Source organism: Sorex fumeus, unplaced genomic scaffold, assembly GCF_029834395.1.
Source record: "Sorex fumeus unplaced genomic scaffold, SorFum_2.1 ptg000047l, whole genome shotgun sequence".
In the NCBI taxonomy this organism is placed as follows: domain Eukaryota; kingdom Metazoa; phylum Chordata; class Mammalia; order Eulipotyphla; family Soricidae; genus Sorex; species Sorex fumeus.
This window is the reverse complement of record NW_026606104.1, coordinates 46,345,910-46,362,301: the sequence shown is the minus strand read 5'-3', so window position 1 is coordinate 46,362,301 and position 16,392 is coordinate 46,345,910. Positions and strand designations below refer to the sequence as shown.

At 48.5% G+C, this 16,392-nt stretch overlaps 1 non-coding gene across 1 annotated transcript; it reads left to right on the top strand.

Annotated features, from left to right (window-relative positions):
• Positions 1-14,675: 14,675 nt before the first annotated feature.
• Positions 14,676-14,839, top strand: LOC130032259 (U1 spliceosomal RNA). Its single transcript, XR_008793803.1, has one exon. It is a non-coding gene; the product is annotated as a U1 spliceosomal RNA (small nuclear RNA).
• Positions 14,840-16,392: the final 1,553 nt, after the last annotated feature.

Below are 16,392 nucleotides of genomic sequence, written 5' to 3'. Positions count from 1 at the left end.
GGGCTTCCTTGTGCAAAGCATCAACCATCTCCTTAAAATGACCCAATTCTTAAAAAAATTTTTATTAGTGAAACACCATGAGGTACAGTTGTAAAGGTAAAGGCCCTCCCTTTGTTCATCGATTTGCTCGAGCGGGCCCAGTAACGTCTCCATTGGAGACTTTGTTGTTACTGTGTTTGGCATATCGAATACAGCACAGGGAGCTTGCCAGGCTCTGCCGTGTGGGCGAGATACTCTCGGTAGCTTGCCAGGCTCTCCGAGAAGGGCGGAGGACTCGAACTCGGGTTGGCCATGTTGGCTGCGTGCACGGCAAACGCCCTACCGCTGTGCTATCGCTCCTTACAAATTTTTGTGCTTGGGTTTCAGTTATACAACGATCGAGTACCCATCCCTCCACCAGTGCCCATTCTCCACCACCACGGGTCCCAGTATCCCTCCCACCCCCATCCCCCCATCCCACCCTGCCTCTGTGGCAGGGCACTCCCTTTTGTTCTCTCTCTCCTTTTGCGTGCTGTGGTTTGCAAAAGAGGAATTGAGTGGCAATCATGTTCAGTCTACAGTCTACTTTCAGCATGCTTCTCCCATCCTGGGCGGATCTTCCCAACACCCTTTATTTAGTACTCCCTTCTCTAAAAATGACCCAATTATTTAACCCTCCATGACAATCTGCGGTCAAGCTGTGTACACTGACGCACAGAGGATAAATGGAAATGGGTCTTCCTTCTCTGCCGGACTGAATGTGAACTGCAACTCTAATCATCTGCATGCAATGGTAAAAGATACTAGAACTGGGCTGAGGAAAAAGTACAGGGTTAAGGTACTTGCCTTTTTGTGGCCAAGCCTGGTCCTATCCCTAGCCCTGTATATGGCCCCCCATCATCCCCAGGAGTGCAGACACAGAACAAGGAATAGTCTAAACCACTGCCTGATTCTCCCCACTCCCAGTGAAAGATCCCCAGTACTGTTCTTTAAAAAATAATGCTTGATGCTGAAAGTAGACTGTAGACCAAACATGACTGTCACCCATTGCCTCTTTTGCAAACCACAAAACCCAATAAGAGAGAGAGAGAACAGAAGGGAATGCCCTTCCGCTGGGGCAGGGTGGGATGGGGGGCATGGGGGATGGGAGGGATACTGGGATTCGTGGTGGTGGGAAATGGGCACTGGTGGAGGGATGGGTATTTGATCATTGTATAACTGAAACCCAAGCACAAAAATTTGTAAGTCTACAACTGTACCTCATGATGTCTCACTAATAAAAATTTTAAAAAATAATGCTTGAATCCATCAGAATTGGACATGAGTTGGGTGTGCCCCAGATGTCTGGCAGAAGCAAGGAAAATGTACAGAAAATAATCAAATAAAATCTCTGAGTCCTAGGACTGAAACAATAGTCCAATGAGTAGGGCACTTGCCTTGCATGCAGCAGACATGGGATCAACTTCTGGCAATTCATAGAGTCCCCAAGTCCACCAGGAATAATCTCTAAGAACCACAAGGTGTGCACCATCCGCAAATTCACCAACCAACCAACCAACCAATTAACCACAACCTTTTAGTTCTTTTAAACCCCTCAAACCCCAAACTTCTGTTCCCTGTGAGAAAAGAGCCGCAAATCATCTTTAGCACAGCGACATCCTCCTACCCGAATTTATGGGCAAGGCGAATACTTTCAGCAATGAACACAAGTGTATTAATTGTTTGCACATGCCTTATTTGTTTATAATTTGGAGGCATCCTTTTACTTTTTCTATTTGTAAAGCATTAAAATAAGGGGCTGGAGTGATAGCACAGTGGGTAGGGCATTTGCCTTGTACACGGCCGACCCGAATTCGAATCCCAGTATCCCATATGGTTCCCTGAGCACCACCAGGAGTAATTCCTACATGCAGAGACAGGAGTAACACCTGTGCATCTCTGGGTGTGATCCAAAAAGCAAAAACAAAAACAAAACAAAAAACATTAAAATGAGAGAATTCAGTTAGTGAGGGATAATTGCAATGACTTATCTTTCAATCGATATTTAATCTATTGACATTCTACATCCTAGACCCTAGCTCTTTGCTTAGTTTTTATTCCCAATGTATGGACCTTAATATTTTATTTATGAACTTAATAATTTTTATATAAAAGCAAGATCACATTTACTTGCTCATTGATTCACATTCAATTAACTCATAAATGTGATAGATTAAATTCCCATAAACTTTTAACACCATTTACACATTTAATTAAGCAAATTCCTTTAGATATTTCAAACTACAATTACAAATTCAATTTATCTGATTCAAACACTTCAAACACCTGACAAGGGAGACTTAAAAATATGATGAACAGATTATTCCTAAGTGCTTAAACAACTTCTGCAAATCTGATCATGCATAAAATTAGTTGCTTAGATTTTGTCTCAAACATTGTAAAAAAAAAGCAGAACATACATTAAACAGAACAATAATTACAAAACTTCTTACAACTGTAAATACAACTAAAATATTAAGTGTAGGGGGCCAGAGCGATAGTATAGTGGGTAGGGTGTTTGCTTGCAACGGCCCACCCAGTTTTGATCCCTGGCATCCCATATGATCCCCCCAAGTACCGTCAGAAGTAATTTCTGAGTGCAGAGCCAGGAGTAACCCCTGAACATCACTAGGAGTGGTCACTTCCCCAAACAAAAGTATCAACTTTATGATTTATTTCTCTATTGTTTTGTTATGTTAATATAAACTTGTTCAAGGCAACCTATACATTTCTCACTCAGTTAAGATGAGCCATATTACTATCTTGCTTTCTTAAAAATTAAATTTTGGTTTGGGGGCCACATCTATCTGTGCTGAAGGGCTATTCCTGGCTCTGTGCTCAGAAGTACCTCCCGAGGGTGCAAGACATAAAATCAGGACTGGCTACAAGAAAGTAAGTGTATTTACCCCTGTCTGTGCTATCTCTTCAGCCCCTCTGTCTTGCTTCAAGAAAAAATTACTCGACAGAACCCACATGTTCATGACGCTTAACAGAATCATGAAATGGGCATGGGACACCGGCCAAAGGTCCTCAGTGTTGTCATAGAGTCAGTTGTGGGTAGAAGCTACAGGCCCTATGTCAAAATTCTGTCAATCTGTGTAAGAGTCTATAACAACTTTGTGTCAACACTCTCTTTGTTTGTTTGTTGCTACACTGGTCTGCTCTGGGGTGTCTCTTGACTCTGCACTCAGGAATCACTCCTGGTGGTGCTTAGGGGATGCCGGGATTGAACCCGGTTGGCCACATGCAAAACTAATGCCCTATCAGCTGTACTATACTTCCAGTCCAGCATCAGCACTCTATATACATGACGTTTCTTGGAACTTAACCAAGAACTTTAGTTTCCATTTCTTATATCTAATGCAAATGACCAGCCTCTTTACCGGGGTTTTCACAACACTAGATTTCAGTTCATCCCCATAAAACAGCTAACAGTTTCATTTCTTTCTTTCTTTTCTTTTTTTTTTAATTTTATCAAATCACCATGAGATAGTTACAAGCTTTCATGTTTGGGATACAATCACACAATGAACAGTGTCGTTTCTAACGTGAACAGCCAATCTGCTTAAGTCCCTCCTCATTTTTCTAGAAACCATTCGCAGGATTTATAGACTACAATCTGGATGAGAGTTCTCTGTCATAAGCCTTGTACATACCTTCTTTTACTTAATAGATAGGAAGTGTCTGTGTGTCTCCTCTCCAACTTGCCCTGAGAGAATACTCACTGTCTCCTCTTGAATGTCCATAACAGATCAAACATGATGAAATAAACTTGATGTGACTCTCAACTTCTGAATTTTCCACCTTCCTTTTCTATCCTCTTGCCTGAAATGATCACAAATTTGGAGCTAATGCCATTACTCTTCCAGTTGTCTAGTTCCATTTGTTTGAGCCCTTTTTTTGTTGTAAAAGAGAAGTTAATTGTACATAGAAAGTAAATAAACATACATGCCCAATTTCACAAATTAAGGAAATGCCAGTGTAACTACCATTCGTGTCAAAAAATAATATTGTCAGCACTCAACAGTTCCTTGTGAAACATTACTATACATACATTACATATATATTCCCTATTATTTGTAAATTCTACCTGTATTGAAAAAATTTACATTACTGGGACTGGAGAATAGTACAGAAACTAAGGTGTTGCCTTGCTTACCCCAGTCTGCTTCCCAGATCCACATATGGTCCTCCGAGCACCCTTAGGGGTCGCTCCTGAGCACAGAGCCAGGAAAGTACCTCCAGGTGTGGCCCTCCCCCACAATTTTTTGCAGAATTGGATCATACTTACTGGCCTGCAGGTGCTCTGGTGGTGTTGGGGATCGAGCCAGGGTCTGCCCAAGTGGCTGTATACAAGGCAAGTGCCTTACCTCCTGTTCCATCCCTATCCCTGCCCCCTAGAGTTTTTATATTGGTGGAGTCACACTAAATAACTTTTTTTTTCCTTTTTCCCTCTTCAATCTTTGTAAGTGTTGAATATGAGTGCTCGACAGCTCTGTGTAATGTGTAGTGCAAGCTGCAGGGAACTGACCCCATTGTTCTTCTACTGTACGGTACATGCCACTTCTGCTCTTGATAGTAATTTAAGTTGTTTCCAATTCTTAGATGTTATTAAAGTGCTTCTAAAGCACTGTGTATATATTTTATTCATGAAGTTGAGGTATTACTTTTAATGACTAGTCACAATTATATCTATTTTCAACTTTCATAGGAAAAATCCAACTATTTTCCAAAGTGTTTGTAATCTATTTTTTCCCCTTCAGTAATATAGATACGATATATTTTGCTAATTGTTATTATAATGATGGTTATTTATTTACTCTCTCTAAAAGTTCAAATTTATCAGGCATGACCCTTTTCTCTTGGAGAGGGCACACCTGGTGATGCACAGGTGTTATTCCTGGCTTGACACTCAGGAATTACTCCCAGTGGTGCTTGGAGGACCATATGGGATGCCAGGGGTAGAACCCAGAGAGGGTGAGAGCAAGGCAAGTGCCCTGCATGCTGTACTACCTCATCAACCTCACAGGTATGACACTTTTCATCCTTTTATTCCTTTTAAATAATCTGGGGTGGGGTATTTGTGGTGATGCTCTGGGGCCTTTGTGGTCCTGGGTGGCCCATGCGGTGCTGAGCTCAAACTTGGTCTTCCCCATGTAAGGACTATGCTTCAGCCCTTTGTGCCCTGGACCTGTTCTCTTCTGTTTGATGTTGTTGTATCTGCAGTGATGCTATCTCTGCTTTTATTATTTATTTATTTATTTATTTATTTTTTGGTGCTAACCCTGGGTTATTCTTGGTGTCCTCTGGGCAAAAATGGCTTCCTGAGCATTATTTTATTCTCTGGGTTCTTGTATTTCCTTATTTTGGTCTTTTTTTGTTTTTTTTTGTTTTGTTTGGGGGGGCCACACCAGAGATGCATAGGGAGCACTCCTGGCTCTGTTCTCAGAGGACCATATGCCATGCTGGTGCAGGAATGGCAGGGTTCTGGCTACAACAAGCAAGACAACTGTTGTAGTCCTGACTATCTCTTTGGCACCTCCTGGGCATTTCTTTTTCCTTCTCCTCTATTTATTGCTTTAAATAAAAAGCTTTCAAAAGTGTATCAAGTAGGGCTGGAGTCATACAGTGGGACACTTGCCAGAGTGATAGTACAGCGGGTAGGGTGTTTTCCTTGCACGCAGCTGATCCGGGTTCAATCCCCAGTATCCCATACAGTTCCCTGAGCACCACCAGGAGTAATTCCTGAGTGCAGAGCAAGGAGTAACCCCTGAACATCACTGGTATCATCACTGTCACTGTTACTGTCCTCTCGTTGTTCATCGATTTGCTCGAGCGGGGCCAGTAACGTCTCCATTTTTTTGAAACTTATTGTTACTGTGTTTGGCATATTGAATACGTCACGGGGAGCTTGCCAGGCTTTGCTGTGCGTGTGAGATACTCTCGGTGGCTTGCCGGGCTCTCTGAGAGAGGCGAAGGAACCGAACCGGCTTGGCCAGGCTGGCTGCCTGCAAGGCAAACGCCCTACCGCTATGCTATGGCTCCAGCCCACTGGTATCATATATCATATAAATACATTATTCTTTTCAGTGGGAATGCTGGTTTTGAACACCAAGTCCCTGGTTCCGGAAGCTCAGCATCACTAAGATGCATCCCTTTCTTCTGCCTCCAGCAAGCAGGGTCCCCACTGATAAGTCACTGGGCTCCATCCCACCCCCACATCTCTCGGGCTGTCATTCTGTGAACTCAGAGCCCCAAGGGCTGTCCTGACTCAGCCTCCAGGGTCTGGCTAGAAACTCTCAATTCCTCTTTCAGGCACTTGGCTAATCCTATGCCTCATCCGCTTCCCCTTTTTTTGGTGTATTTTTTTTTGTGGGGTCACATTCAGGCTACTCTCTGCTCCCTGCTCAGGGTCGCTCGTGGCAGTGCTGGGAACTTTGTTGTTATCAGTGATTGGATCCAAGTTTCTTGCAAGTAAACACATACCTTTTGAGCTCTCTCCCTTGCTTTCTTCCTTTAAAAGATTTTATTTTTTCTTTTTTTTGGGGGGGGGGTCATACCCAGCAATGTTCAGGGGTTACTCCTGGCTCTGCACTCAGAAATTACTCCTGACATTACTCTGAGCACATGTCTGTTCCTGAAGTAATTCCCCTCATGGATGTGTTTTTCATCTTCTCCGGTCACTCACACTGGTCTCAGTGGGTCTTGTTTGACCTCATGTTCTTCATTCTTCACTACATCACCCAGCTCACGGTCAGTGCTCTTAACTCCTTGACAAGTGTATTGCTCAGTGGACTGCCAGAAAACCCACCACTGGCACTCCAAACCCAGGGCTTTCGTTCAAGGAGAGAGTTGCAAACATGTCACAGTGTGGCGCTCACTCTGGCTGTAGAGTTGCATGGCACCTAGGGGGGTGCTCACACCTGTGCTGGCTGAGGGTCCTGCTCGCACAGCTTTAGTTGTGGCACTTGCACACATCCGGCTGTGTGTACTGGAGATCAATCCTTCAGGGTGGTGTGGGGTTATCAGAGAGCAGAACTGATGGAACCAAGGTTAGCATATGTGGGCTCCCCTGGGAACCAGACTCAAGGTCCCACACGTTCAAGGCAGACACTCTCAGCCACAGAGCCATCTGCCAAGTCCCTCAACCTCTTTCCTTATTGCTCACTGACATTCTAATAGCGCTCACCCTGAAGATATCTAAGCAGAGGGTTCTTTGCCCTGAAAATATTCAAAACACTCAGCCCACAGCCAGACAAACAGCTCAGGGGTTAAGGCATTTGCCTTGCATGAACTGACCTACCCAGCTCTGGACCACCAGGAGCCATCCCTGAGCCCAGATCTGGGTGTGGCCCTTGAGCACCACCGGGTGTGGCCTAACTATAGAGTACAAACAAACAACTACCCAACCCACAGGATGCAGGAAGCCTACTGGCCGCACCCTGTGGGCCAAACGTAAGTGGTCCCGTGGGCTGACCTCTGCCCTGGGTATAGCTCCATGGCCCATGAGTGACCAAGAATTCGACCTTTGCTCCATCTGGGGGTCATTGGTCAGTGTCCTGCCACTGTCCCAATTTCAGAAACATACAGCAGTGACTTCACTCCCTTATCAGCTCCAAGTCACTGTCCTGTCCACTCCAGATCGCTTCCCCCACAGCAGGACCTTTCCTGGCCATAAACTGGGTCCTTCTGTCCTCTGCATAAATACTCTGGTTAACGAGGCCAGCCTGAGACCAACCTCTTCCCATGGTGGCGAAGGTCTGTCTGCTTCACTCTCTACCTCTCCAACCTCTGCTCCTCCCCAAAGGACAAGGCTGTGGCCAGTGACCACCCTCTCTGCCCAATGGGCAGTTCCTCCTCCACCATGAGACTCTATACTCGTGGCAGCTTTTGAGACAGCCCTGCCCTCCTTCACAGTGTTCCCCCCCACCCCCCGAAGCCGGCCCCAGCCCTCTCCGGTGCCCATCTCTGCTCCCACGCAGAGTCTGATTGACTCTCTGAGCACGTGTCTGTTCCTGAAGTAATTCCCCCCCATGGATGTGTTTGTCATCTTGTCGGGTTACACACTAATCTCAGTAGGTCTTGTTTAACCTCATGTTCTTCATTCTTCGCTACACCACCCAGCTGACGGTCAGTGCTCAGAAATCCTTGACAAGTGTATTGCTCAGTGCACTGCCAGAAAACCCATCATTGGCACTTTACTTCAAACCTAGGGCTTTCATTCAAGGAGAAAGTTGCAACTATGTTGGAAGGACCAGTCGACTTAGAAAGGGCTTATGGGGGCGAAGAGAAAGTACAGGCGGTGAAGCACTGGCCTTGCCTATGGCTCTGGTGTCTGAGACCTGGGTTTGAATCCCCGGCACCACATGTGGTCCCCTGAGCACCACTAGGGGTCACTCTTGAGCACAGGGCAAGGAATAGTGCCCTTGGAACACTGCTGGGTATGGCTCCAAACCTCAAAATTACTTACTTATATTTTTTTAAATTGAAATGGATTTGTTCACCAGTGCTGCTGGTCTGCATTCTTCGCTGCTGCCGAGGACATCGAAGCTGATGCTCATGGCAGCTCCTTCAGCAAGGGCTTCTCCCTCCTTCCTACTGCCTGATCTCACAGGGTTGCCACCCCCTGGGGGAATGCAGCCAGAAACCCAACTCAAGGGGGGTCTGGGAAATATGATTCTAATATAATTTCTTTATTCTGTTTTGGGGGCTTAGTGTCTGGGGATTAGTCCTAGCTCAGCATTGCAGGAAAGGATGCATTCTCTCCTGCTGGTACCTGGGACAAGCAGAGCCAGGGATCAAACCCAGAGCTCTGGCCCTTCTAGCCATCTCCCTGGTCTGAAGTAGCACTGTAGCATTGTCCTCCTGTTGTTCATCGATTTGCTCGAACAGGTACCAGTAACGTCTCCATTGTGAGATTTGTTGTTACTGTTTTTGGCATATTGAATACACCACGGGGAGCTTGTCAGGCTCTGCCATGTGGGCGGGATACATGGGGTAGCTTGCCAGGCTCTCTGAGAGGGATGGAGGAATCAAACCCGGGTCTCCCATGTGCAAGGCAAACACCTTACCCACCATGCTATCGTTCCAGCTCTGAAGTATGATTCTTAAACTCTTCACTCTGGTTGTTGCAGAGTGAGCAGGAGCCCAGGTGATTCATGGTGTGTAGTGAGTCAGGCCTCTCTGTGGCGTTGAGGCCTCTGTCTCTTTCCCTCTCTCCCTCTCTCCTGAGACCTCCCCTCCAGTCAGCCATCCAGGAAGAGGTTTCACTGTGCCACTGCTGCTGCTGCTGACCTTGGAGATGCCAGTGTATGCCCCAAAGCTACTGGGTGGGGGGTATTCCCAGGGCACTTCACTGTTAGAGTCCTTGGCATTTGGGGTGGGGGGTCTGAGCCTGGGGGAGAAAAGCAGTATCCTTCTATCTTATGGGTTTCCTGCAATTGCAGAATCCCCAATTCTGGGGTCTCAAAATTTTGACCAAGGGTTCAAACCCAGCCCTGATGGCGGATCAGAACCCATAGCATGACCGTCATCCCTGGATTCTTCTCAACCAAACTATCCCCTCCCACTTCAGAGATGATTTCAAAAAATGCTCCAAGTGCAGGGACACCTTCAGTGAGGAGTGGCCGAGTCTCCCAGACCTCAGGTGGGAAAGCCAGGATGTGGTGTTCAGACCCAAGAAGACGAGCAGGGGGGCTCAGCCTGCAAGAGTCACACATGCGAGCTCTTTGGCTTCCTAGTTGGGGAGTTTTCTGGAATCAAGATGGGATCACCTGCTAAAGCCAAAAGAGCAGTGCCAGGCAGAACCAAGGGTCCTTCAGAACTAGACCGGGGAATTCCAGATGAGGAGCCGAAATCTTCTGAAGCCACGGACTTTTCCCTAGAGCCCACAGCGATGTGAAGCTATAAATATCCTGGCATATTTTCCATAGCAGGGACAGCTTCTTTTTTTTCTCCTCTCTGATCCACAGTCGTGTGTTTTCTAGAGCTAGAAATAGAATCCTTTGAAGATGGAGGACCATCTGGAAGGCGAGCATCTCTCTCTAGAGCCCACGGACACTGCCTTCCCCTCCATACCCTGGAAAAGGCTGTGGGGCCTCCAAGGATGTGCCATCAGGACTGTCAAACATGTCCTGGGACTCTCTGGTAGATCTCATCTTCTTAGAGCTTCCCCAAGTCACTTGGAACCTATGAGCACTTCAGTACCTGCAAATGCAAATGAACAAGACCACAGTGAAATTAGCTCACTGCATTCCTTCTGACCATCACTGCTCAGAGGGCAGTGAGTGGGGGAGTTCCTCTGAGATGTAACCTGGTCCCTACATGACGCGGTTCCCTCTAGAACCTGTGACTGAGGGTCACTGGATGGGCATGTGAGAGGTTCTAGGACCTCTTGATTGTATCTAGCAGATGTTTCCCCTTTTCTTTTCAGAGAATTTGTCAAAAACTTTTGCTGGGTCCCAGACAAACCATCCTGAGTGGTCTAAGGGTCCACATGTAATGGCCATGTCAAGAAAGTGGGTTTTGCAATTTGTCCGACCTGCTTTTGTCTAGGGACACTGGATCATACGGATGAATGATTTGATCTCTGAGTTTTTCCTATGGTAACAATAAGACGCACCTTGCAGGTGTGGATATGAACATTTAAGTTAGGATGTAGATGGAAGACTGGGGGGATAGCACTGGGGGTAAGGCACTTACCTTATATGAGATGGTTAGGATTCGATCCCCAGCACCACATACAATCCCCTAGACCCCACTAGGAGTGATCCCTGAGAATTAGGAATAATACCTGAGCACTCACTCCAAAAAATAAAATAAAAATTATTCATTAAAATAAAAGTGTATACAGAAAATTCATATGCACCCCTGGCTGGAGGTATTTTAGCTGCTCTTAAATTGCAAGACAGATCAGAGTTGTGGAAAGTGTGTTGAACTGGAAATTGGGGTGCCTAAAAAAAGTTTTGGCTCTTTTCATAAACTGATTGACTCTGGACAATTGTTCCCCTTCCCTGGCCTTAATCTCCTCATCTGTAAAACCAAAAGTTGAACAAGAGGCTTCTCAGGGCACTCTGAGCTCAGACTTCCTGAAGATTCCTTGATTGTACAGTTCAGGTTAATTCTCTTGACATTTAAGAAGCTGCTAGAATATCTTACCTTTGTTCCTTGGGGAGAGGACATCTGTAACCATGTACAGGGGATTTAGGTGAGGGTTTCATGGTATTAATGCAGCATTGTTACACAAATCCAGCATTCTTGTTTCACCACTGTGCTTTGTCTCGAATTCTCCCCAAGGGAGCACATAACAAGTATTTGTGACAAATGAGAAGTCAAAACACCACTTTGTGATGAGCTAAGCAAACACCCCTTATCCCAGTGCAGGACTGAGCCAAATTAGAGTTCCAGCCAGACTCTCCCCCATCCTCTCACACTCAGTCATTATGACGCCATTGCTGTGCTGATTGATGAGACAGTTCCTGTGTGCCAGGCCACAAACCTTATTTAATTTTCAATAACTGCCCTATGATTGCATGACACTGACCCTGCTAACCAGAAACAGGTCCTTGGAAATATGACCCAGCAGACAGGCAGCGTTTTTCTCCCTTCTGTGGGGGGAGGGCAGAGAGAACAGAGGGGGAGGGGACCAGTCCCAACTCCCAGATGGGGTTACAAAATGACTAGAAGAGGGGGAATGGGGCTAGAGACATACCAGAGGGGTTAAGACACTTACCTTGGATGCAGCTGACTCTGGTTCAGTTCCTAGCATTGCATCTGGCCCCCAGAACATGCTGGGAGTGACCCCTGAGCACAGTGTTAGGAGTCGTCCCTGAGCACTGTCTGGTTTGGCCCAGTCCCCTGAAAATTGTTAACAAAAGAGAGTAGAGGGCTGCAGAGACAGTACAAGAGTTGAGGCACTTGCCTTGCATCTCACTAACCCCAGTTCCTATCCCTGGTGCTGCATATGGGTCTTTGAGCACTGCCAGGAATCAGTCCTTACCACAGAGCTGGGAATAGTCCTCAAGTGCCACCAGGTGTGGCCCAAACCCCCTCCCAAAAGAGAGGTGGGGAGATGCCTGAGGAATGGAATTTGGGAAGGATCGATGGGTTTGGGACAAGGGCCAGGTCATCCATTGGATCAGAGCAGATGTGGTACAGATCAGTTTGGTGGGATTGTTGGGACAAAATAGGAAAGGCAGGTGAATGATGAACTGTGTCTGTTTGTGCCATAGGGACAGATGTGGAAACAGCCATTTTTCCCGGGCAGCATAACTCTCAGAACAGAAGCTGGTACCCAAGACACTGATGCTGAATGAAGGAGTCAAGGTGAGCCCACTTGGATGGGTTTCGCAGCCTCCCAGGTGTGGGATGGAGCCGCGTAGCCCAACTCCTGAGCTGGTTCTCCCTGTGTCCCCATCTCTCACCAGGCTGTAGCACTACATCTCCTTTCCCATCCAGCCCATCTTCCATCCAGCAGTGGGCCCTCCTAAACGCAAATCCTCCTTTCAAATCTCTCCTGGTGCCTGAGAATACCGTTCAGGATGTCTTGACGTGGATTTTAGCTCCTTCTTGTTTCTGCTTCTTCATTCAGTTTAACCTTCTTTCCAACCCCTCCCGTCTAATTTTCCTCCAAGGGCCACTTACTTCTCCACTCTGCAGACTGTTCTCTCTGCCTGCACTTCCCTTCCCCACCATCCCTCATCTGGCTAACTACTCAGGTCCTCTCCCTCGCCTCCGTTTCCCAAGAAGCCCCCCCCTGAGCTGGCAGCTTGAATAGAGACCTCTCCTCTGGTTTCCATAGGCCTGCTTTTCTTTCAGTCCTAACACCCAGCCTTGCGAATTCCTCCTGGACTGTTTGCTTGTTGGGAGCGGAGGGGGCGGGGAGGGGGATGGTGGAGTATTTCCATTGCAGAACCCGGCTAGATGCCTGCCGGATCCCAGGGCTGCAGCGCGGGTGCGATGGGGTCGGACCCAGGCTGGAGTGGTGGATTGAATGGGGCGCCTTTGGAGAAGTCAGAGTCCCTGGGGCTGAGAAGGGATGCCTAGTGCTCTCAGTGAGCGTTCCCTGAGCCCTGCAAAAGGCTGGAAAGAAGTGGGGACCCAGCTCCCACCTCTTTTCTGCCCAGAACCAGCCGGCGCTGTCATAGCAACAGCCCGCCCCAGCGACTGGGTCAACCAGTGGCAGCCGGTGCCGGTGAGGTAATGCCCAGGCCGCGCAGCTCATTGGCTCCGCCTTGGCCCGCGTAGGGCCCGGCTGCAGTGGGAGACGCAGCGGGGAGCCGAGTGCCGGGAGCGCCGCGCTCCAGCCCCGGCTCCCGTGGCTCCCGGTCTCCGCCTTGGGTCTGGCCGCGTCCGTCTCGGGTCTCCGCCTCCCCGTCCGGGCGCTTCTGCCTGTCCGTATCTATCGGGACCTTCTCTGCCAGGGTTTTCCATGTCTGCGTCCCTCGCTCCCGCCGCTGTCCCCGGGGAGACTTCTGCCAAGCAGGGCGCAGCGCCAGGGCGTGACTCACAGCCTGGGCGTCTCAGGGGACCCTCTGCCCGGGTTTGGTGGGAAGACCCGGCTCCCGCGGGGCAGATCTGGAGGCCGGGGCTCGGCCTCTCTCCTGGATGCTTCCCGCGGGACCTTTGTTCTGTTGCTTCTCCCCCAGTGAAGAGAAAGGCCGGATGTTGTTGCGGTGGGGACAGGAAGAACCTAGAGCACAGGCCGAGGACAGAACCAGGCACAGACTGCAGAAATCTCAGCAGAGGGGTTTGGGTTGACCCCGGAGACATGTCCAGAGAGCCACACCTGTGTAGGCCCGAGACACTGAAGGAGAAGCTTCATTGTCCCCTGGTCATTCGTGGGTGGGTCCAGCCACCCAGCCCATAGCCTCTGGTGCCAGGTCCTGAGCTTGGCATCGCACAGTTACCTGTGCAGCAGGAGTCACCATCCAGAGGGGCAGACACCGGGTCCTGGGTTTTGGTGGGATTCACTCTGCAAGGCAGGAAGCAGGGAGGAGTCCTCTGAGAGGGTGTGTGGGAGAACTGCCACTTAATCACTCACTTGCTGGGATCAGTCTTTGGGGGACAGAGTGGTAGAGAGCAGTCTGGATGGACAGACATGGGTAGGAGGAATGATATGTCCCTGGCTGGGGCATCTGCATATGATAAGGGGGGGGGGAGTTACATGCATGCGCGGCTGAGCAGGGCAAAGTCATGGTCAGGGCTGAGGGGGAGATGAGGGGTGAGCATTGGTGTGATGTAGAGAGGATGAGGAAAGTATGTGGGTGCCCAAGTGGAAAAGAGGCAGAGCTGATTGACTTAATGGATGCTCCTGAAGCAATAGGGCTGGTGGTGAGGGACGTAACACTCATGTACCAGGTCGAGGCGATGTCCAAGAGGTGGTGGTTAATCTAGAGGTGGATCTGAAAAGCCTAGGGGCAGTGGGCTGCCAGGTCTGGGCTGAGGGGACCAGCAAAAAGCCACTGAGTCGCAAAGGGATTGGGACACTTGTGAGCAGGTTCGTAGGTGGCACCCCAGGGAGGTGTGAGGGCTAGAACCCCCAAGTTCTGGTCTGGTCTTTGATGCTTCTCACGGTGAGATCTTGGGACAGCCTATCTTGCTCTCTGGACCCAAGATGGAGAAAAGCTTGGGTCACTTCTCTCTTTAAAATTTCTGTGATTCTTACCTGGCAAGGGAGACACCATGATCACGAAGGTGGTTTTCCCAGGGCGAGGCTTATCCATTGCGCTCCAGATGTGCTGACCCTGGCAATTTCCCCAAATGTGGGAAACTCGACTGCATAATTTGTAGTAGCGGGGGACTGCGTTCATGCTCTCCCCTGATTTTTCTGGCTTATGAAATCAGACGAACATTACTCATTTAGGTTTAAAGGAACTGTTCGTTCGCTTGTGTCTTAGATTTTATGTGATTTTTGTTTTATAACATTTTTTAGAAACATTAAATAAATGAAAATTTAAAAATGAAACTTCTGTGTATGTGTGTGTAAATGATATGTGCCAAGAAAGGTAACAAAAATGCCGATCATTGGCTGTAGTCACATTTAGACTCATGTAATAAATGTGACTCGGATGCTCAGGCTGAGACTCACGCATGAATGAAGTCCCACGAAACCCAGATAATGCGGAACTTTGTGACCTTGGACTCTGGACTCAACGGGACCCGGGAACAGAGATCCCTTGCCTGCTTCCCCCAGTCTCTGGTGACTCAGGGATCACACCTATAAGCCACATCCTGCCGGCACCAGATAATCTCATTGGCCACCCTCCAGAACTTACAGATGCTCCTCCCAGACAGGAGCATAAAATGAGGCTCCCAGAACCATGCCACTAGACTCCGCACCAGGCTGTGGGGCGGGTGAGAGCCTTGCCCACACCAATGGACCCAGCCCTGGCAGCCGACCTCCACTACCCAACCACTGCCAAGCTCCGGGCTGCTTTCTGGATGCTCAGACTGAGCCTCACGCATGAATGAAATCCCACAGAACACATTGTAAGACACTTCCTACCCATTTTCCACAATTACTACACCATATCTGATGGGGTTCAGACAGTAGGCAACAAATCATAGAGAAAAAAATATACATATATAAATATATGCCTCTCAGAGAGCCCGGCAAGCTACAGAGAGTATCCCGCTGCACAGGCAGAGCCTGGGAAGCTCCCTGTGGTGTATTCGATATGCCAAATACAATAAGGACAACAGGTCTCATTCCCCTGACCCTGAAAGAACCTTCAATCATTGGGAAAAGACTAGTAAGAAGAGACTGCTAAAATCTCAGGGCTGGGAGGAATAGAGACGTTATTGGTGCTGACTCGAGTAAATCTATGATCAATGGGATGACAGTGATACAGTGAATAAATAGATACAGGGGTTGCATGTGTGACCTCATCGAATGCTGGCATTCAGATCCCACTCATGCTGCGACAGGGGAGTCCTGGTTTGGCTTTCCAGGAGGCCTGGTGTCATTGTTACCTTAGACTGGGAAAAATGCCTGGCAGGAATGATGACAGAAGAGTCTGTGGAGGAAGGAAGGGAGAGGGGTAGGACTGGAGTCTGCACAGGACCAGCTTTTAGCCCAGCGTCTCTCCCAGTTCTGGCCAGCGCCCCCCCCCCCCACCCCCCGCCACAAACCCTTTCTCAGGAGCCACCTGAGGGCCCTGCTGGTGCTGAGGCCGGATCCCGGGATCCTGGGGTGCAGGTTTTGTCCACAGGAGAGCTCCTACTGCAGCCCCAGCATGTCACTCCCACCATCCTCTTCCGTGCCCAGCAGTACTCACAGCCAGTGCCAGGCACTGTCTTTGACTTGCCCTTGGGCAGATGAGTCTCCGGCTCTTCTAGAGCATCAGTGTCTGAAGGCTGTAGCCAGGCACAGGG